This window comes from Bactrocera neohumeralis, chromosome 5 (assembly GCF_024586455.1).
Source record: "Bactrocera neohumeralis isolate Rockhampton chromosome 5, APGP_CSIRO_Bneo_wtdbg2-racon-allhic-juicebox.fasta_v2, whole genome shotgun sequence".
In the NCBI taxonomy this organism is placed as follows: Eukaryota; Metazoa; Arthropoda; class Insecta; order Diptera; family Tephritidae; genus Bactrocera; species Bactrocera neohumeralis.
Window position 1 is genome coordinate 67,144,282 of NC_065922.1, and position 17,481 is coordinate 67,161,762.

Consider the following 17,481-nt stretch of genomic DNA (forward strand, 5'->3'; position numbering starts at 1 on the left):
CCCACCGCCTGAAATTAAATACATTTTTATGTATATGTGTGAATAAATATTGAACATTAATACTTGGAAATACAATACAAGTGACAATAAAATTTAAAGGTTTAATACAATGTGCGTCAAAAATAGGTTACAGGCAAATAAGTTAAAAAAGTAATTACTCCATCAATGAAAGAAATACCAGCAAATACCAGCCAGGTCTAAAGTCAGACGCTATGTACTTAGTTAAAATTAAGATTATGTAATTGATAACTACGTCATCGGAGAGCTAGATGACTCAAATTGTTGATAAGGTAGACTAGACTTGGTTTCCATACCATTTTTTTTAGAAACATTGAACTCATTTCTTTTAGCGAACACCGGTAAGCAGAACTCTAAGTGAACTTTTGACAAGAAACCAGTCAATTGATCGCGGCATAAGACTTATATAAAACGCCGTTTTTCAGTTAGTATAAAAACCCACACTGCAGATGAAGAAAACAAGTTCAAACTGGAACTCAAAAGGGCGCGTATGAAGCTACAATAGCGGATTGATTAGTTTTGAGCTCTTTTGAAGTGAGTCCTTGAAGTCCCTAGAAGGACTGAAAAAGTATATGCATCGGTTTAAGCTCTGAGTAAACTCAGCCGGAAGTTCCTAGTGGGATTTCAGAGTTTATTGCACCATTCTATGAAGATTTTCTTATATGTCTTAAAATATATTATTATAACGCCTTATAGCTCTTTAATATTGTAATGAAGGAATCTCAGCATGAACAAGATGCCTGGTATTGCAAAATGAACTGAATGAGAAAGCATAAATAGCTGAAAACTGATAAAGTGATAAAAGTTAAGCGCATAATAAATTCAAAGCTCAATAGAAAGAATATTTTCGGAAATTTTAGAAATCTGTAGCTAGTGCAGGGCTCATATTTCTGTAATGGTTTTTTGAAGATTATATACTCGTATATACTAATACGAACTCATTACGGGTTAGCTAGGACTTAGATTGGTTTTAGTCTTTGCATGATATCTTAGTCGACCTTACTTCTCTTTAAAGTTAGAAAAAGGTTAAAAGTTGGTGAATGACCAAATACTTTGTATAGTTATTCTGTATTTGGCCAATCTCACCTCAATTATTGGTTTTCTGACTGGACAAAGTGCAATAGGTTCACACCCGTTATGGCCAAAAATTTTGTCGGAAGCTCCATGAAGGAAGGCGAAGTAAAATCATCTGGTCACTTTCTTCTCTATTGTCCGGCTTTTGCCAGTCCAAGATGGTGTGTCAATCCGGCGAACACAGTGAAGTGCCTGGGATTGACATTAACTGCACTCACAAATTTGTGGCAAGCTCAAAACGCTTGGTAGATCTATTAGAATCTGGTAAACCACTTTTAGTAGATCCAGTGGAAGAAATAGATTCCTGCTTAATACAGAGACACATCTCAAAAAAATGATTGTGACTGTATACAATTTTACAAAATAAAGGTTGATCCATTTCGAGGTTCCCTTCTTTTTAAAGAAAAAACACAGAAACTTTAAATTTAATGAGAATGTTTATTATCATTCTAAAGAATATTCTTGGCATCTACTTTTTTTAAGATTATCTCCGATACGAGTGATGTTTTGCTACAAGACCTGAATCAAAGCGAGATTGTCCGCATAGACTTTAGACTCTACATAGTATCCCCACTGCTAAAAAAATCTAACGGAGTGATATGACACGATATTGGTGGCCAAACGACCGGCTCATAACGTAGAATTATCTGCTCACCGAAGTGTTTTCTCAGTAAATCAATTGATTGATGTTATCTGTGAGAAATGGCACCGTCTTATTGAAGCCAAATGTCACCGAGATCACGAACTTCAGGCATCAAATAGTCGATTATCGGAATTAACGGTCAAGTTCTCAACAACATAATTTTTGAAAAAATATGGACCGAAGATTACACAGGCCTACAAACCACACCAAACCTTTGTTTTTCTGGATGAAATGTCAGCTTTAAATTTCTTTCAGATGCTCTTCGTCTCAAATGCGGCAATTTTGCTTGTTAACATATTCATTAAGCCAGAAATGGGCCTCGTCGCTGAACAAAATTTGGCTCGAAAAGTCGGATCTTCTTGGAACGTTTCAAGAGCCCATAGAGAGAAGCGATGACGCTTGGGAAAATCGAGAAGTTGTAGTTCTTGCACAAGCTGTATTTTGTACGCTTTAAGTTTGAGATCTCGACGTAAAATACGCCAAGTCGTTCCATACGTCAGACAGAGATGCTGCGAACGGCCCCGAAGCGACTCTCTACGGTCTTCGGTCGAATATTATCCAATGATGTATGCTGCGTCAAAAGATGGATAATTTGTGTAATAAATTTTAACGATTTGTAAACGTTGTTCAGGCGTAAATCTTTCCACGATGAAATGTCAAACAATACTGAACTCAAATAACATGACAGCTTGACACGACTCACACGTGATTGAAAAAAGTAGCTTTACTTGGTCTGTCAACTTGTTAGTCCAATATTATACTACGAGTAAAGTCACAGAAATCAAATGCTTACGAACAGATTGCAGTAGAAAAACTCCAGATTTCCTTTTGAGTTTCTACTTATTCAGATAGTAACAAGGCTTAACAAGTCTGCATGGCATCGCATTTTCGAGACAATAAGTACATATGTTCATGCTTCCTGATATCTACTCATCTATCTTTAAGCTGTAGTCCAATCTCGTCGTAACAGTTTCTGCGTTGGAGCAACTGTCAACAGGCTTGAAATCCACTACAACAACAATTGTAACATAGTTCAGAGAACAGAAATATATCGGCTTTCTTTATAAAGAACTAATATGTACCGCTCTGGATAATTATCGCCGTCTAACTGCAGGAATGAACCGAGAGACTCTGCTCTGCTCTTCTCTGTAATATCAATAACCAGAGGCCACACTGGACTCTTTCTTACCACGCAGAGTGTTGGATATACCATATATTCACCTGCAAACCAAATGCACAATTGCTTTTGGTGGCACGCCACATTGCAACTTGCTGTTGCATGCCACATTTGCGCGCACGGTGCTATTATTACTTGAATTTCCCCACTCTTTGTTTGTGGATTTTTTGATTATCGAGAAATTTATGTGACAACAAATGCCATTGTGAAATATGCCTACGCTAGCAATGGCATACCAAACTGTTGTTATTGTTAACTTGATTTCAACGAACTGTTGTTTGATTTGCCAACAATCGCTTTCGCCTTCCCCTTCCCCTTCATGACTGAGCGATTTGTTGCTTTAGTTGTGGTTTTTGCGTGTCGATTGCTCATAATTTTCCGGCAACACATTGGCGCTACAGCAATTGTTGGCATGTTTAAAATAACGGTGAAAATCAAAATGCAACAACAACAACGGCAACAATGGCGCCCCGCACACAATCGAAAAACACGAACATTATCGATAAAATTACCATTAAAAACCGTTAGCGGCCAGCGTTGAGTGGCGCATGCAACTACTTATACAACAACAGCAACAATACAACAAACAATTTTCTATTACACAGTTACATTTATAAATACAATACTCAAATCTATGCATGTTGATTGAATGGCATTTCTGCGCTTCGCTCGCTCGCTCGTTCGCTTGCGGTTTCACGGCAAATTTTTCAAAACATGCCATAATTCCATTTCGAGCTTATCGTCGCGTCTAAATCAAATGCGGCAATTGTTTATACGCGTCGCTTTCAGCCAGCCGCCTGCTTTGGTGCGATAGCGGAGCATGGCGTAAGGGTTAAAACACGGCAAGTGGGTTGCTGACGTCGCGCCTAAGTCGCCGGTCTTTTCGTGTGCCGATAAAAATGGACAAACGGAACGGAAGTGTTGCCGATGATGAATGACTTACAGTTGTGGAATTCGTGTCTGCCTGTGTGTGTGTGTGTACGATTAAATTTACTGTTAGTTGGTTGTCAAACTTGAAGCAGTTATTGCATTTACTGCTCGCCTTCCAGCTAAAAAGTGTTTGTTGTACGTGTCGTGTGCTAATGTTATGGCTCAATATTGATTCGGAAGGGTTTGTCGATAATCGCTGGTTGTTATTGCATGGAATTGACCTATAATTTTCCGTTAAAGTAGACGATTTCAACAAATAAAATATTTGTTGCATGTTGGAGGGAATAAAATATTGCAAGGGAAAAAATTTAAACATTTTCGACGTAGGAAAAGTCGAATCTCGGTTGAAAAAACTTAGATGGTCTAGTAAATGTGTGAATATACATACATATATGAAGGATATCATATACAAGGGCTGCTATATATATTTCTGGCCTAATAATGAAAATAGGAATATTTATCAACGAAAATGGTTTTATTGTTTTTCAAAATATTCTCCATCAAGATTTATACACTTTTGCATGCGCTCAAACCAATTTTCGATGTATTTTTCCACTCCGATTGAGACACCTCCAAACATGGTTTTTGAATGCTTCAACAGCATCTTCTGGCGACGAAAATCGTTGACCACGCATTATTTTCTTGATGTGTGGGAATAAAAAGAAGTCATTGGGTGCCAAGTCAGGGCTGTACGGCGGATGACCCATCAATTCGACGTTTTGGCCGGTCAAAAAGGAGCTGGTTTGAGCCGATGTGTGAGAGCTCGCATTGTCATGGTGCACAATGATTCGTCTTCTCTTGTTCGTTTTTCGAATTTCTCCGAAGACTTCAGGCAAACAAATGGTGGTGTACCACTCAGAATTGACCGTCCTACGTTGCTCAAGCGGAACAGTCGCCACATGACCAGTTTTGCCGAAGAAACAGGCGGCCATTTGCTTCGAAGTGCTTCTTCCACGAACAACTTTCGTTGGATTTGGCTCGTCTTGGAAGACCCACACGGTCGATTGCTGTTTTGTTTCGGGCTCATACGCAGAGATCCATGATTCGTCACCAGTGACGATCTTATAAACGTCTTTTGAAGCACCGCGATCGTATTTTTTCAGCATTTCTTTACACCAATCCACACGAGCCTTTTTTTGAGCGATTGTCAAATTGTGCGGGATCCAACGAGAACAAACCTTTTTTACGGCCAGATGTTCATGCAATATCGAATGTACTCGTATGCTGGTGGGAGAAATGCATAGGCATGCCTCTATCTGAAGGTATGTTACATGACGGTCTTGCATTATCAGTTCACGTACGGCATCGATGTTTTCTGGCACAACGGCTGTTTTTGGACGACTTTCATGGAATTCGTCTTTGAGCGAGCGTCGGCCACGATGGAATTCGTTGTACCAGTTTTTCACAGTGCTATAGGATGGTGCTTCATAGCCATACAAAGATTTTAGTTCATCGATGCACTCTTGTCGTGATAATCCACGTCGAAATTTGTGAAAAATGATCGCACGAAAATGTTCACGAGTTAATTCCATTTTTTGGCCGAGATGAATTTTTTAATTCCCTGTAAATAAAACAATTCACGATTAAATGACAAAACGTTCTGAGTGATGTTATGCTAAGAAATGTCAAACTTTCTAATGGAAATGTCAGATTGCACCTGGCAACACTTAGTGTTGTCTAGGCCAGAAATATATATATAGCAGCCTCCGTATAAGAAAAAATAAAAAATACGTATAATAAATTAAAATATATCATAAACAAGTAAAACATACATAATAGATACATTTTTTTATAGCATAAAATATTATAAAAAGTTGCACATATTGGTTTTGATCATTCAGTTTAATTGGCAGTTATATGCTGCAGTGATCTGATCTAATATGATTCGCTGAACCATGTCCATAAGTATATCTCGTACAGCTCATCGTTCCATCGACTACTCGCCCTTCCAAAATGCTTAAAGGACCGTAAATCTTCCGCAAAACATTTCTCTCGAACACTCCTAAAGCCGACTCATCAGTTGATGGCATTATCCATGCCTCTGTGGCATATAGCAGGGCGAGAATAATAAGTGACTTATAGAGTTTGGAAAAAAGAGGCAATCTCGTAAGTTTTTGTTGAATAAATTATTAAAATTATGTGAAAATATTTAAGATCATCAGAACTAAGCTTTAAATCTGTCTGTGAAAAATACCTTCAAGTCTTTAACATTTTAAACCTACATACAGTACCATTTCAGCTAATGCGTTCTGCTTAAAACGAGGTAAACTATTTTTTTATTTTGCAATGTCTGCCGAACCAAAGGCAAATTTCCACCAGCAGCCTTTGCGATTCATGTTTAAAAAAAATTAACACTTTGCTATTCATTCTGCTTTGTGCCCATTAATCGATGTCCAAAGCATTTTTTTCAGCGCAGCAGCGCCTTTGTGCCAACATTTGCATTTGCAGCCTGCCTCCCGCCTTACCGTTAGCACATTTTTAATAGCACAACGGATATGCGGTGTTGTTTAACATCCACATAACAACACAAAGGTTAATGCCGTGTGCAATCATCAATGAACGGCTGGACTGACGAACAGTTGGCGCGTGCGGTGTGCAGCGCTTGGTCCATTTATAGCTCTGGCGCCCACACCAACTGCCACGTGTAGTCTGGTGAAATGCATATGCGTTGTGCCACATATGAGTGTAGGCGGTTTCAGCATTTTTCTGCACGCCACAGCAGCCTTCAATGCCATTCCCGTTATGCTACTAACCGAAAGGGTTATTAGCGCTTATCAGACACATTGCAACCTCACGTTGCCCACACGCTGTGCTCGCAGTTCCGCAACCAGTTGCAGCTTCGTCAACGTTTTGGGTGTCGCTATTAATTTGGTGTGTGAGTTCATTTTTTTCCAACGGTATTTTAATGCCAATTGCGTTTTGATGGTGTCGTCGCGCGGCCGCACGCCAAACTGGTCGTAAGGAGGGCAACGGAAGTAGCCAACCAAATTGCAAGTGATTTCACGGTTAATTGAATTTAAAGCGATTTCGCTTAATGCAATTTTTTCTGGTCGCTTCTTTGTTGCAACATACATGAGTCCATATTTGTTTTTAGATTACTTTTTTTCATTTTCACAGGTGTACAGATGTGTAGCGCTTGTCCTCAGCCTCGGAGCTTATGCATGTCAGTTTACTGCGCTCGGTTAGTATGGATCATGTTAACGCTTTGTCTTTGTTAATTGGCCCACATTACTTTGAATGGCCCTCACATGAATGGTGAGTCGATTTTTTAGTTTTACTGATTCCTGTCTTTGTTTAAATTAAACATTTCAGTGTTCTGTTTTTCACTCTATAAACTCTATGGCACAGTGTGGTCCTTTGTAAAGAATATTAGTCGACGTAAATATTTTTGTTTTCATATTCGAGCAAATGAAGTTTAAGAGCCGCAAGCGGGCGTCGGTCTTGAAACAAGCAACTCGCTACATAAATACGTCTAAAACTTTATACTACTCGCCTAGGCTGGTTGTGCGCTAAGTATGGGACCCGTCACGTAGAAACCACTACTAATTAAAAGAAAACAACAAGCTCGGATTAAAGACCCAACTCTTGATAACAACCACAGCGAACGTAATAAGGACTATGAGTTCCGGGCATGCACTTGGAGCTTCCGGTCCTAGAAAAATGCCGCTGCCCAGCTAGGTGATGTTCTCGTAAAAGCAACATCAGCGGCCAAGATATGCGATAGAGGGAACAAGGAGAGGGACGACTAGGTCCTTGTGACATTTATAACAGCAGTCATATAAAAGAGCGCAAACTTGGTGTGGGATCCATGCTAAGAAAAAGGCTCAGTCGTCCAGTCCTGGTATTCACTCCGATGGATGAGCTTCTAGACACAATCCGCAGCCATGTAAAAATTTTCAACGACTGATAGAGCATACTGAAGTTAAGGAGGAAACATTTCCACACCCTGCCGAACGGTAGTGTAAGATCTGGAGATGGCAAAACCGAACCCCAATCGATGAGGATGGAGCAGAGATTCTATTGGCCGACCATGAAAAAGTTTAAATAGCAATTACGCGCTTGAAGAACAACAAGACGGTAGAGGCTGCTACATTACCGGCCGAGCTATTCAAATACAGCGGCAAAGAGCTGACAAGATGCACGCATCAACTTCTTTGAAAGATATGGTCGGATGGAAGCCTGCAATTTAGCGCATTGGCAAAGGCGTGTAACGCAGTCGATGCAACAATGAGCTGTACGAGATATACGGCGTCAGTGACATAATTCAGCGTATCAAGGGACAGCAGCTTCGCCGGCTAGGTCATGTTGTCCGAAAGCGAGCCCTACAGCTTTAAAGGTTTTCAAGTTAGTAGCCGTCTGTGGAAGTAGTGGAAGAGGAAGACCTCCACTCCTTTGGGAAGACCAGAAGGATCTTTCTATACTTGGAATATTCTATCGTATGGCACATCTATCGTTGCGCAGTGCGCTCGTAAGCTGCCGACATCTATGCCGCAACAAAAGCATAAGCGCATTGCGCAACGATGAATGTGTCATACCTTTTAAGAGCGGTAGGGGGACAAAAAATTCAATATCTTTGGAATGATATGAATGAACAAACTTTTTTTTGCCGTTTATTAAAGTTGAATATTTTTAGCATTGTGCTACATACTTTTCAATTTTTTTTATCGTAAAGAACACTTTAAAAATTTCAATTGTTCAACAAAAAGTTTTGAAAAAAATTATTATTTAAACAAAAGGACCATGAAAAAATATTTATAATATAGCCAAAACATTTTTCATTGACTTACCAAAAAATTCATCGATTTATCTCCAGTAGTTAATGTGAATATAATTTTACAATTTTATCGTTCTCTAAATACCTTCAATTACTTTAACAAAAAAAATATAATTTTGATGAAATATAATATTTATATCAGAGGATATGCGACTGGTCCCTCTCCTAATGAGCTGCTAATTTTCAAAATCAGTGATTTTGCGAAATTTCCCTGGATCACTTGACGTGGTTCGACCCTTATATAAACACTCACTTTGATAATATCTGAAACGTGAAAACTTATCAAAAGATCGAAGGCTTTGGAAAAGCGGACTATATTAGGAAACTAATTTTTCATTTAATACTTATTTTTCATCTCGAAGTTCTTCGATATTGTTTCTAAATTTCGCTTGGAACATATTCTAGACTTGTCATGTCTTTCAAAATTGTGAAAATCTTTGGATTTTCTGTTTATTTTCTTTACTGTATCACATTTTTTGGCAGCCTCTGTTAGGTGGACTGTGTCTTGGAAACGTTATCCAGATTGAAGAAGGTATATTATCATTTCCGCATAATTATGTACAAGTATATCCAATTTATATTGTGTAAAGTAACATAACGATTCAAGTGTGAGCACGGATGTTTTCTATAACATTGGCTTCCTTTCGACGATATATTGTGTTGAGCTTTTAAATTTGTGAAACACTTGGTTCACTATAGCAGACTACTCATGCATACAACAAACTTGCAATCATTTAACAAAAAATATTGAGTAGTACAATCCAAGATCATAAAATTTTCAGAAAACTTAATTTTGACAAAATTGTTTAAAAGTTGTGCCAGATACTATTACTTTAAGGATTCATTTAATTCGATTTTTAAAGCATGTTAAGGTGAAAGCACTAGTTATATGCAAAGAAAACTGAATAGTTTAATTAAAGGTGGAAAGCCAAAGTGCTACCCTTGTGAAGTTCAATATCAACGCAAAAGCTAACCTCAAATATTTCGCCTTTAAGCGGAAATTTTACAGATGTCCAAACATTAACGATACCCAACTAATTGCAAAGAGTTCACACAAGTGTGTGCATAAATTCTCACATGCAGCTTAATACCGTTGCGTACTAGTCTGCCAAAGAATATACTTTGTACTCCCCGGCAGTGGGGCACGCCTCATATTAACGACTTTATATATGTACATATGCGTGTGTGTGTGGCTACCGAAACAACAATAATGCACTGTTGATGTGGCTTTTAATTTTTGTTGCTGTTGTTGTTGTTTACTTTAGCGTGTAACACATTTTTATGATTACAGCGCAACACACACACATACAAACAAACAAACGAAAAGGACATTTCTTATTATTCTATTGTATATGTGTGGCCATGTGTGTGAGTGTGTGCGTTTCATGCCAAATTCAACCACCTTAGTTGTAGCCTTCGCCTGCGCCAACCTTCATTATGAGCTGACGCAAAACGATACGAAAATGTTTCATCATAAACTTCAATAATCGTAAATATAGATTTCGGTTTTTACTACCTCGGGGGCTAAGTACGGTGACTGTGAGGCTGAAAGCGCGCAAAAGTGACCAAATCGACTGATGGCCAGCCTGACGGTCATTCAAAGTGGCAATTAGATGTACGCATACGCATGCAACAGCAACAACAACAGCAACAATGAGTATATCAACAGCAACAGCAGCAGCCATAATAATGAGATAAGAGGGATGTGGTCTGCTTATGGAGCTGGGGGTAAAGGTGGATGGGTTGTGTAAGAAATTAATAGTGAGCGTTGATGATGCTACTTAACAACAACAACAATGGCAGGCACAAGAATTGACAACTAATACCTTTATATTAAAAATACATACATGCAAACGTTAGGCAGAGCAAACCCGAGTCTTTTTTGTTTGAGGCGGTATTCCCAAATATAATTTCGGGATTCTTTTATATTTTTTGTATGCTAGCATAATCTTATTAATTTTGCTTGCAAATTTATGAATCCCGTAATTTCGGGATTCAATTCTTCACAATATATTGTTAAATTATTTAATAAATTTGCTTATAAAATTTATGAATCCCGAAATTTCGGGATTGTCAAATTCTTTCGGGATTCAATTATTCGCAGTATTATTTAATTATTTATTAATTAAAAATTTTCTATTCTTAACGATATTGCCAAATTGACTTTCGGGATTTCTTTAATATTTGTTTGTGGGCATAATCTAAATGAATTTGCTTAAATATTTACGAATCGCGGTTTTCGGGAATTTTTAAATAATTCCAAATTTTTCTTTATTTACCTAAAGTTCATGGCACGTCCAGCATTTTTAAGTGCCGTGAATTTTAAGTTAATAAAGTAATTTTTTTCTTCTCATTATAACGATATTACCAAATTAGTTTTCGGTATTACTTCAATAGTTGAATTTTTTAGAAATTTAAGAATTCTGAAATTTCGAAATTCTGAAATTAACAAATTTTAATATTTTAATTCTCAAAGCCGAATATTTTGCAACCCTGTTACTTTATTTCGGGATCCCGAATTTTACTCCAAAGTCCAGATTTTCGTATTCCGTAATTTTCTTCAACAAGAATGCTTTCAAGCATCCTATTGGCATGACTTCGCTGCTGGGGCGATAGACATTCTTTGATGACAACGCCAGTGTTTACAATTTTCCTTAATCTTCACCAAAGTGCCGTATTGTGTTACTGTCGTATCTACTGTCCACATTCCCCTTTTGTTGGTGCTGTTGTTGGATGATATTATTGTTTGCCTGGTCAGTTGTTATTACATTCAATTTGATTTTGTTTACTGCCTCAGCCGCTCTCTATAAATGCCTTCCGCTGCTCTAATGCACATTTTTGCTTTGTATATCAGAGACTTCTGCATTCTTTCCGTAAATCTATTGAGTAGTAATTGCTTTGTGTGTCAATAACTTTGTGCGGACTTTTGTTGCTTTCTTGGGGCTATCGTAGATGGTTGTTTGTGATATAAATTTTGTTTAACACGAAAATTGGTTGGTGAATGTAGGACGGGTTTATTTGTGGTCCAATAAGGCGTTAGTTAGTACTTCACTTTTGCTTTTCAGGAATATTTTTGAAGTTGGAGATTCTCACATGTGAAACAACAATTCTTTGAAAGCTTGAAATCTTTTTATAAAATAATTTGTAAAGTAGAAGTTTCATCTTCTATTTATTATGTTAAAATCCCAGATTTATCTGCCTTAACTTACCCTGAATCCTCAAAATTATAATATATGTAGTTCCAACCAATTTCTCCAAAGTGGCCATACTTATATGTTTTAGTTAATCAAAAGTTGTATTAAAGTTTTTTAACATTTGTTTATTAACAACCTGTGACTCTTGTGAAAATACACCATCAACAACAGGTAGCAGAACTTATGGTTCCAGCAATAAAGACCTCGACTGAACAACAAAGACGACTGAGATATCAAAAAAGCAAAATCAACAGAAAATTTCTCATTTTAATACTACACCCAGTCCAAATCTGTTATTTGATAAGCCTTAAAAATACGAGCTTAGTTTACCAGAGACGATTTGTCGAAGATTTAACCCGGTTGGTGTTAAAGTGCAATTAATTCCATTCTTGTCCCGCATTTGCATTCTCGTGGCCGAGTGCAGATTACTTTCACCATTTTTCCATATTTACAAACTCGTAGCTGAATAATTAATTGTCGATCTAGTAATTTTATAACTCAGACCTTTCTTAAGACTTACATATTTATTAGGGGTACTCGGCGCTGCTTAACTTGAAATTTCTCGCAATCCATATTCTCCATAACTTGTTCTATCCATAAGTTATCCAAAAAAATTCTAAGCAATAGCCCGGAATCGAAATGTAACTAGTCCTCATACAAATAATCAAGTTAGTGGATAGATCTCAAATGATTCTTGAACTAATCGCTGTGGCAGTAGAAAAATATATTTTCCTAGTAATTCTTGGTTGCTTGGTCGGTTGGCGATCCAACTTAGGCCATTATTAAGCCATTGTATGCCCAGATGGTAACCAAATTTAGCCTTCTCCAACAAGTCGGTGAATGTGGGGAAAAACTGATTATTTTCCACCCCAACTTATCAGTGTCCCTTACACTTAATCATTCGGAACAGTGGAAGATAATCGGTTGAAGGCTGAGCATTTGCACAGGTATTGTTCCAGAATCTTCGCGCATGTTCTATATTCCACCGAACCCATTTTCTTTTTTTCAGAAAGTGACATCTTAAGAATAGGTGTGCTGTGATGATCATTACAATGCTGCTAAGTACCATTTTGCCTAGCATTTTGGTCTGGCCACTATAAACTCTATTCGAAACTAACTTTGTGATATACCCCGTGTTGCTAATGTTCTAAGAGCTGAAGTACTTTTATAGGGTACATTAATTCAAACAAACCTTTGACGGAGCCGAATGGTCTGAGGAAGCTTAGAGACCTGTGATCTAGTTCATCTGGCCTTTATTTCATTCTCTGCTTATATATAAGCCTAGATCACCTCATCAATTTTCAATGCAATAATGATACTTATACCAAAGTTGAAATAATTGAAGTTGAAGTATTCAAGAAATAGGTGTTCATTAGTCGTTCCCGCAAGATCCGAGAACTCTATTGGCTCAATTCCTATTTTGGGATAATTTATCACAGCCTTCAGTCGTCAGTATACAAGGTTACGATCTTCTCAACTTTTGTTCAGAAAAATTGATAACATCTCTCGTCTTTTTGAACTTCTATCCTTTCATAGCAACAATTTCTCTTGAGATCCATAGTTACTTGTATATTAATTGTCATTTAACAAACTTTGAGGTACGATTGGCACAGTATATGGTTAATAAAGGAATATTTTTTCTGAAATACCCTCAATTTAATCAAGCTATTCTGAAATTATTAATATTATAAACAAGCGAATGAATGAACCTGATTCTGGACATAATAAGAAGACTATTATATTATGTTATTAGGCAGTGTCTTCCTGATCCTATAGAGAAATATAAATGCAAAAAAAAAAATTTGAAAAAACTTACGGTTAAGTATGGAAACCTCAAAAGAGTATCATCTAACACCTGAAAGGTTCAACAAATGTTAGAAAATCTTAGGAGTTCAAGGAAAATTAATCACTTAAGAACAATTTTCATATCTTATGTTCCAAATGTTCTCAAATTGCCTTCGAAAGTTCAACATTAGTCGAATAAAATGTTATTTATATTATGTAATATTAGTAGTCATGAGCCCACTTAAATGTAGAATTTTCCAATGATTTGTATCGCAAGTTTTCTAAGCTTATACGCTCTACTATACGCAGAAATATTTATTAGCACACGATGACCAGTAAATGGTGGCAATTATTTACCTGTCAATGGTGATTTGGCTTTCATTTGTTTACGTCAAAATTTGCTACCAAAAAAACCAACAAAAAATGGACCACTACACATGCGAAAAGACAAAAAAAAAACAAAAATAGGTGAGTCGGTGAGTACGCACAGAGCACACGAAGTAAAGCAGTAAGAGATCAATGGTTCAAACATGCTATTACCTTGGTGTATTAGGCAGTTTCTTGATTATATTAAGGAAACATATGTATACTAATATATATATATATGTGTATATAGCTATGTTTGTATTTATATACTCATATTTTGTCTACATATCTTCTTCCTCATCCCCCTTGCATCATTATCCATGCACTCACCTAACAAAGTTCATCTTCAATTCAATTCAAGTCCAATTTTCTGTCAGCTCCGTGCTTGTGCGCCTGCTGTTAGGCTATGCGTGCAATTTTTCATCATTTACTTGATTTACGAGCGACAATCAATAGTTCCTCTTCGTTAAACCTACTTTTATTTCTTTCTGTGTTTTTTTGTTTTTGTTTGATTGAAGGAACTTCTCTCTATTGTTGTTGCTGCTGTGGCTGGTATAATAGCAAAAGGACATTTAGCTGTCAATATTGATGTATTAGTGCCATAATGTGTGTAGATATATTTATTGCATTGCATTCTATATGTGATACGTGACCACACGCTGCGTTGCACAGGTCACTTGGGGTTATCTCATGCCAACAGTAGCAGTTAGAGTGTAATGACCTATTGTCAAATAAGTGGGCATAATTTGAGTGGCTTTTGTAAAAAGTTGATACTGATAAAAAAGGCATGAGGTGCTGGATTATTTTAGTAGTGAGAATTGCGTAATATATTTTTAACATTTTAGATGACGAAATGATTTCTGAGTGTAGTATAACTCCATGTCAAATAGCCAAAATGTTCGCAATTCACATAAGCATCCTTCAGTTTGGATTATTTCATGGGCAGTTATTCGACTGTAGATCGAATTGGTGCGAAAAAAGCCAAAAGGAAGGCCATGTAGATCACTAAAAACTTCTAAACGATGGTTTGGCAAAAAAACGTTGTTAAAATGGGTCTTTATTATAACACGGTGGAGAACTAGTTAGATATTGTATAGAACAAGTAATTGATCTTACGCTATATTTAGTCTTAATATTACCAAATAATGTGTTACCTTTCCGCCTTTATATTATTTATATTTAACGAATAGTGTACACAAATAGAATCCATGAACAAAGCAAAGATATTTTGAAAACCCTAATAAAATATTCAACCGCTATGCCTTAGCGGTAGAGACTTGGATAAGAAATAATCTCAACAGAGTTAAGTGGTGGCATTGGTACCCCATACATAGTCTCAGCAAACTCACAGAGGGTGTCTTGTATGCCAAAACAACTAACTCCTTTGATTAACTCTTACATTTTAGCTGATATAAGACCTTACCTATAAGAATTGCTACATAGCGTTTTATTTGTATTTGGCAGATAACTCCAAGGACCCTAAGCGATCTTCTTAGATTGTAGAATATAATGCTTGAAACAGCAAAAAATCCCTCGAAGACGAATAAGGTCAATTAGCTGATTCCGCAAAAAAATCGTATGATATCCCATCCACTTGTGACTTTTTACTAGAAAATTTCTTTTTATTAATGATTTCGCTAACACATGTGAAGCATACATTCTACAACTTCATGATATTTTCTGAATGTTTTATGAAACTGAAATTTGTTTGTTCTTGCTTAACTAAACTTCTACCTTTTTCAAAAATATAGACTGTCCAATAATATATTTTAAAATATCTCCTTGCCCAGTTTGCACAATTAGAAACCCATTCCAAGCAAAAGCTGTATTTCATAGTGAGTAAGATAGAATCTGAAATCAGACCAACCTTTGCGGCGCCAATAAATAGCTGTGAAAGAATAACAAATGGATCTCTTAAAAACTTCGGAAAGCCATTCACCTTAAGATTTATGTGCACCCTTGAAACTAATCAGTCATCAAACTACTTAAGTATATATACACTGTATTTTAAATAGAAATGATATATTCGAATTAAAATTGAAAAATATACTGCCTACATTCAGGCGCAATACTTTAAAATGCTAAATAAAGCTTTTACGATGATTTTCATATATTATTTGGCTTCAATATGAAGAACTTAAAAATTTTGTAAGGTACAAAACTCAAAAAATTTAAAATTTTAGTTTGTTAATTTTTTTCGGTATAATGACGATATGTCATCAGATCAGAATAATATAATCAAGCAAGGAAATAAAATAAAATTCTGAAATTTGACTTAAATTTTTCTTGGAAGCAGCACAAATCAGGCATATTTTAAAAGTAAAACATATCGTTGCCTACATTCAGGCGCGATCCTTAGAAGTGCGAAATAAAGCTTTATATGATAATATATATCGTATATTATATATATACCGCTTTGAAATGATGAACTTATAAATTTTTTAGACAAAAAAACGATATAACACAAAATTTTTCAAATTTTACTACGTTAATTTTTTTCCGTATAACGAAGACACATTAACAGATCAGAATAATATAATCAAACACGAAAATAAAATAAAATTCTGAAATGTAACTTAAAGCTTTCTTATAAGCAACTCAAATCAAGGATATTTGAAAAAGTAACAGATTGTTGCCTACAGTCAGGCGCTATACCTAAGAATGGTAAATAAAGCTTTATAGGATGATTCATATAAATTATAGCGCCTCCATATGAAGAACTTATAAATTTTTTATGCTGAAAAAACGATATAATATATATATATATATATCGGTTTTTTATTTATTTGTTTGTAACGATGATGTATTATCAGAACTGCATAATATAACAAAACAAGAAACTAAAATAAAATTAAGAAAATGGAATTAAAACTTTCTTCTAAGCAACACAAAAGAGGGATATTTTAAAAAGTAAAATATTTTGTTGCCTACATTCAGGCGCAAAGTTTAAAAACATTCAATAATGTCTTAAAAAATTATTTTTTAGCATCAATGCGCTTAGTTCAGTAAAAGTTTGAAAATTTACATACCCTGAGTGAGTAATAAAGGTTGAAATGTGCATAACTCAAAAATGTTAAAAATGTATATTATACAATTTTTTCTTTAATGCCATGTATTAAGGAATTTTGCTACCATGAAGCAATAAAGTATTTGCATTTGCTATTCGATTTTAAAATTTTGTTGAATTACTAAATTAAATCCGCCTTAAGAAAAGATAAATATTTCCTTATACATACCATCAAAAATATTTCTCTTTTATTTTATTTAAAAATTTAAATTTTTTCAAAGACATTACAGTACCAAAGTACTACGTAAAATGCAATAAATTTTAGAAAATAAATTATAATTGACTCGCTGCAGCCAATAAATGCCATAATATATACACACATACAGCAAACAAATATAGAAATAGCTTTTTGTGACAGGCGACGTATTTGAAAAATGATTTTGCCTGATTTGATAACCTAGCGAATGTTTGGCACACTAATAGACCCCATCACCCGCCACTCCTCAGCTGTCA